General features: G+C 39.7%; 1 long non-coding RNA gene across 1 annotated transcript; it reads left to right on the forward strand.

Annotated features, from left to right (window-relative positions):
* The first annotated feature begins 2,659 nt into the window (after positions 1–2,659).
* Positions 2,660–4,956, forward strand: LOC123980109. The gene is made up of 3 exons (XR_006827382.1): positions 2,660–3,019; positions 3,226–4,159; positions 4,275–4,956. It is a non-coding gene; the product is annotated as an uncharacterized LOC123980109 (long non-coding RNA).
* Positions 4,957–6,371: the final 1,415 nt, after the last annotated feature.

Here is a 6,371-nt window from a genome sequence, read left to right on the forward strand (position 1 = left end):
CTGTTTGTTTGATTTGGCACTATATAAATTGAATTGAATTGTTATGGACAATATTAGCAGCTAATGTTAACATTTGGTTGACATTAACGTTTTTATGGCCAGAGTTGGCAGCATAACCATAGCCTTGTGATGGCCAAAGTTAATGCTAACATTGACATTGGTATGGCATTGTATATTAGTTAACATTAACAGTCATATGGCTTAAGTCACCAGCTAATATCATAAGGTGTATTGGGTTTATTTTGTCCTTGTTAGCTGAAATTTCTGCTAATGTTACTAACTTTAAGTATTACCATCTAAATAACCTTGAAATAGCCGCCAATATTACTGACATAGTATAATTTCACCTTCATCTTAGCCTTTCTATTACTAGAACTGGATGCTTATCACAATTTTTTATTTTATCTCTAAGCCTTACTGCATCCAAAGTTAACAGCTAATGTTATTGCCATTTCATAATTTTTTCGGATGGCGAAACAGCTAATGTTACTTGGATTTAATCGTTTACATTTAACGTGGTGTGTTAGAGCCATAGACTGTATATAAGAAGTGGATGCAGTCATTGTGATGTTATCCGTTGGTTTGTGGACTTCCGTTTTGAATCCTTGAGTTTGGGCGATAGGGCGCCGCCTTGTTGATATTTTTGCAACCAGGAAGTGACCATATTTGGACGAGATGGTGGCGCTAACGGTCGTTTGTGGAGCTAGTTAGCTTGCTTAGCTAGGTGCATCTGTAATTCACCTTAACTGTCATTTTAACAGGGCTGATAACTTTGTCTAGCGAACAACAGGCTTAAAAGTAAATGTACTCACCAGAGAAGCTTTCTCAACGACACTGGTTAAATTTACACAGCGCCGAGGGTACGAGTCACTCTAGACTGATTGACAGGTCGCCATGGTAACGACTTGTCAAGCGCAGATAATCCCGCCCCGAAGCATACTCTGCTTTCTGGTCTATTTTCCTCCAAATGGGACCATAATTTACTAAATGAACATCATGCTGTGTTGAAAAAGAATTGAAACTAACGACTGAGACCATAAAGTGTTTACTGAGGTGATAAATCAGCTGACATTTTACCATTATTTCTAATGGAACCGGACGGATTAGAGAGAATGCAGGTTTAAGTGACTTCCTCATTGGATTCACGTCTCAGACCAGGAGTTTCCCGCTTGGTTAAGCCCTTGATATTCTTGCTTTTTAACAAAGCCCCCCTGTTCATGTGCGGAACTGCATCTCGCGCATTAAATCCTGGGGACGTGCACAACCTACGCTCCAAAGGAACGCAGGATACATGTGGCAGCCATCTCGCGTACGTGAATGCGTAGTTAAAAGCAAGTATATCCAGGACTTTAGAGCCATCTTTACTAGCTAATCTTATTATTTTATTTTAGCACAACCATAGCGCCTTGTGATGGCCAAAGTTAATGCTAACATTGACATTGTTATGGACAACATTAGCAGCTAATGTTAAAATTGTGTATATTAGGTTAACTGTGACAGTCAGATAGCTTAAGTTAGCAGCTAATGTCATAAGGTATATTGGCATTATTTTGTCCTTGAGGTAGGAAGTTGTCTGCTTATGCTAGTGACCTTGAGTATTTCAGCTAAATTAGAAATGGCTAGAAATAGTATCATTCAGTCAATTAGCAGGCAACATTTTTCACCTCATGTCATCTTACCTTGTTATGACAACACTATACTTGATGAATGTTTGCTTTGTGATGGCCAAAAGTGCTAATATCACTAACATTGGAGTATTTTAGATAACCACAGCCTATATGAATTTAGCTGCTAATTTAATTGACTGTCATTTTACATTTTTTATATAGCGACTTATAAGTTAATGTGACTGAGGTGTTTTGTTTTTTTTTGTTTGTTGTTTTTCAGGTAAAAGTTAGCAGCTAATGGTAAAATGTTGTGTTCAGCTTTAACTTTGCCCCATTGTGGCCAAATTTAGCAGCTATTTCTAATGAAACTGTGTCCGTTTACCTTAGTTGTTGAGTTGTAGTAACCTAATTTTGCCACTACTGAATTGTACATTTTTTTTCTTTACTTAGCTTTACTTAGCTACCTCCAAAGTTACAGAAAATATGTTGAGCCATGTTCAGGTGAGACATGTTCAGGTGTGATGAAGTTTCGGGGGCTGTTGAAGACTAACATAGAATATAACATAACATAGAAGTGTCAGCATTCAGCCTGTAAACACATGTACTGCCAACACCAGAACTGAAAAGTACTTACTGTTTAGGGATATTCTCCTTCCCAAATATCTCCAGAGAGTCACTAAGTGTCCAGCTAAGGTTATTGTTCACCCCTCTATACATGTGTGAAGAGTCTGTTGGATATTGGTTCAATCATTTAAGCCACATGCAACCCTTTCTCCATAGGACAGTCAGTCTGTAATGAAACAAGAATAAAGATAATCTCAACCTTGGATAACAATGCATCATTATAAACTCAGCTGCGTCAGTCAGTTGACTGAGCAAACCGAGAGGAGAGATGGTCTGACCTAGAGACCTTAGAGTTCCTATCACGGCCTGGGGAAACCTGCGTCACAGTACCCTTAAATTATTCTTTCACGCTTGCATTTATCTGCTATTTAATATAAATTACCTAGTTTGTGGATGGTGGTACTTACCATTTTGTTTTTTTTCATTTACAGGTGTTGCTGTTGAATATTTGCTATTGTCTAGTTTGAAGTCCCCACACCCGTCTCTAGGAACAGAACATGTATCCGTCACTGGCAGCACAGTTGTTTCTTGAATTTAACAGGACTGCACTGTGTGCTGGCCTGAACAGCTGCTGACCCTGGAATTGAAGAGGTAGCTCTGTCGTCAACTGGCCAGGACTATCGGCACCATACCGGATCTTGTCTCCTAGGGTTTGCATGAGATTTATCAGAATTCTGCAGTTCTGTCTGCTTTTAAGTCACAGGCCTGTTGCATAATTGTGATGGAAACGGATCAGCTAAGGGGGAAAAAGATGTTTTGAAGAGTTGTGGGATATAAGATGCTATAAGGTAAGATATTGGCTTGCGTACTTGGCATGCAAATTAGCATATATAATTTTATATTTATTTATAATTTCTGGGCAAAGTTATCACTACAATAACAAAAAGACAATCACAAAATTTATCAATTGCTAAGTTTGCCATTATTTCAACTGAAATTGTGTCACTACTTCCTTAGCGTTGTTGGCAGCAAATGGTTTGTTTTTTTTTTGCAGTTGCGCTAAATTTGGATGGAAACTTGACTATTGAATGATGTCAAACATCAATCTCATCTTCACTTCCAACTGATTTAAAAAATTCCAATCTCTTGGAAAAACAAGGTTTAAATTTACAAGGTTTACATTAATGACTAATCATAACTATAAACGGAAGAAAACAAATACTCACAAAAGACCAAACATAAATAACTGACAGATCTTTTGTTGATGCCTTTTCATTTTAACTTTTAAGATTGTTATTTAATCCGCTGCCACCTAGAAAAATAATCTGGCTCTAAATTCAGTCTGGAGAGTTTACATAATCCAACAACCTTGTCCCATGTGAGTATGGGATGTTTCAACTGAGCGAGGACAAGCGGAGGTCAACTGGACAGGAATCTCTTCAGTGTGAATCCCATTTAGGCACTCAGGCGGTGACCTCAAAGTTACAGGAGTGGCTGTGTGACTGGAACATCGCCAGTTTGAATCCCCAAATGGTACAAAGTATCTGGACAATGCATTTCTGTTTTTGTTTTTTTACTTTGCGTAAAAAGTTACATAAATACAAGCATAACAAATTAAAAGATAACTTGATGTGAGCAGAAGCAAGTGAACCACTAAAGAGCGTGGGTCTACCTCACACCCGTACGTATGTTGGACTACTTAAACTTTATCTTGTCACTGAGTTTGACCCTCCTGTAGATTCACTGCTGCTGTTGTTCTGAACATTTTCCTCGTCTGGTTGCAGATGGTTTTTGGCTGGTACCCCCAGTCCTCCGCTCTCCCTGGGTGTGCTAGCTAGGAGTGTATGTGAACTCTGGGGAGACGCCGGGGCTGATTAGGCCATGTCCCGCTGCTGTCATTAGGACACAGTGGAGACACTCAGCTTAATGGGAGAGACACATCGCAGCTAATTGCCTCAATTTGGATGAAGCCCTGTGACAGCTCGCTGGTGAGGAAGGGCACACACAAGGTCAATTGTCCTGCGCCTGAATGCTAAAATCATTGCTGATGTGTTATGATTGACCGAGTAGACACTAATGAACAAGGAAGGGTCATTATTTCAGGGTTCAGGGAGTACAGAAACTGCGGCTGAGCACAAGGAGCCCGTTTTCCGCCTCGGTGCACCGAGCTCGGCGAGCGAAATCATATCATTTCAACTTTCGTCATTCCAACGTCAGCCCTTGTCATTTGGAAAATGACCTGCTATGAAGTGATTCCCAGAGCTTGCTGTCTTGCTCTCTTGTGTAACATTTATAAAACAAACACTGTAATCAAAAGTACAAGATGAACAGTTGACCTGGACTCTCTGAATACAGCAGCAGAATGCCAATTCCAACAGATGGCAAGTTGACAATGCAAGACAAAACAAAGACGTCAACGCGTGTATAATTTTTAAACAAAGTACAATTTCATTTACAAGATCAAGAGAAAACCATAATGGAGAGTACAAGAGGAACATTGGACTGAAACCATCTGAATACACAGCAGATTGCCCACTCGAAGTCAACGTATGGTGTAAATAGTTGTATGCGCGTCATCGTTTTCTTCCTCATTTCTGAGCAGGACATGGAAAGACGTCAAAGTGAAGGACTGGTTGTTGTAAGAGATGGGCAAGGGGATTGTTGCAAATGAAAAGGAGGTGTACAAGGAGAAGAAACGGGACGCTGATGAAAAGTAAGTTGGTTTGTATGAAACTAGTTTGTATGAAATGATGTACGACATCAGAAATCAAAAGTGTTAACAGGTGTTCAGAACGGCCACACTGGAAGGTGGAGTGAAAAGCTGTTTGTTTGTTTGTGTTTTTTTTTTTAAAAAAGAGAGGTGGGGAGACAGGATATTGTCTAAATCCGGGGACGACCGTCTCTCATGGAAGACATTCATAGGGTTGAACTTGTATGTTTACATGAAAACTGACACATTGTTTTGTCAAGCTGGCCGATCTATGAAGTAAAAGTGAACGTTGGGTTGTTGGTTTTGGGAAGTTACAGAAATTGTCGGACACCCTTAATCTGACAGTGGGAGGGGGTTTCCGAAGCTTTTTGGCCATCAGACAAGCACTTCTGAAGAAACATGTGGTCCAGTCGAATAACCAGAACGGGAGCATAAAGTAGACAGGATCTGTGAATTGCTGTTGCAATCACACATTTTTTTTTCCCAGCAATGGGTGTTGTGGTCTGGTGGTGTGCTCACTGACAGACGTTTCCCCCGGTTGTAGAGACACTTGACCAATTAGAGCGCAGACGTCATCTTCTGACGTCAAAGCCAGAAAAACGGCGAATGAAACATTTCCAGAAAAATGGCGACATGTTGCTGTGAATCTAATTAAAATGACAAATTTCTTTGATCTATTGGGAAAAATACACAGCTTCTGTGGCAACGAAAAAATTACGACAGCAGGATGTTGTTTCAGTCACTTCTTCTAATTAGAGCTTAAAAAACCCCAATACCCATCAAAATAGAACATGATGCCAGTCTGAATAACTGGTTGTTGGTTAAAAAGAAGCAGAGGACAAAGGAAAACAGTTAGAGGATGAGACAATAATGAATGAAGGTAAGATTGAAAGACGAGGACTAGGGTGTGAAGTCGGAAGTGGAGGGAAAGTCATACAGGAGGAAGAAGGACGCAAGGAGAATGAAGAGAAAGTGGAACGGCTGAGGAAGGAGAAGGGATCGAATCTGGAGGAAGAGGGAAGAAGTCTGTGTTCTGGAGGCGGTTAGAGGTAAAGCAACATGTGGGAGCAGGACGATGTGTGTGCCTCCACCCCAGACACACTGGAGACACTTTAACAAAGACAGGAGAGGACGACATGCAAACAGAACACACTAACAATTACAAAAACACGCCTGACAATTTCTGCCCAAACGCATTGGATCCTTCAGATCACATCAATCACATTTTACAGTATTCACACGTTAACTGTTGAAGAACTTCACCAAAACGTTTTGGGCTTGTGAAAAAGAAAAGCAAAAGACATTTAAAGAAGAGATTGTTTAAAAAGTGTAAAAAATAAAAGGAAAAGGATAAGATACTAAAATATAAAGACATAATAAAGAGTAATCCACTAAACTTATGATGTCAGTATCAAACTTTTACTTTTTTATTTAGGTATGGATACTTTACAAGATTAATAAAGCGTTTTAATTGACACAAAAAATCAAAT

This window comes from Micropterus dolomieu, linkage group LG12 (genome assembly GCF_021292245.1).
Source record: "Micropterus dolomieu isolate WLL.071019.BEF.003 ecotype Adirondacks linkage group LG12, ASM2129224v1, whole genome shotgun sequence".
Lineage (NCBI taxonomy): Eukaryota > Metazoa > Chordata > Actinopteri > Centrarchiformes > Centrarchidae > Micropterus > Micropterus dolomieu.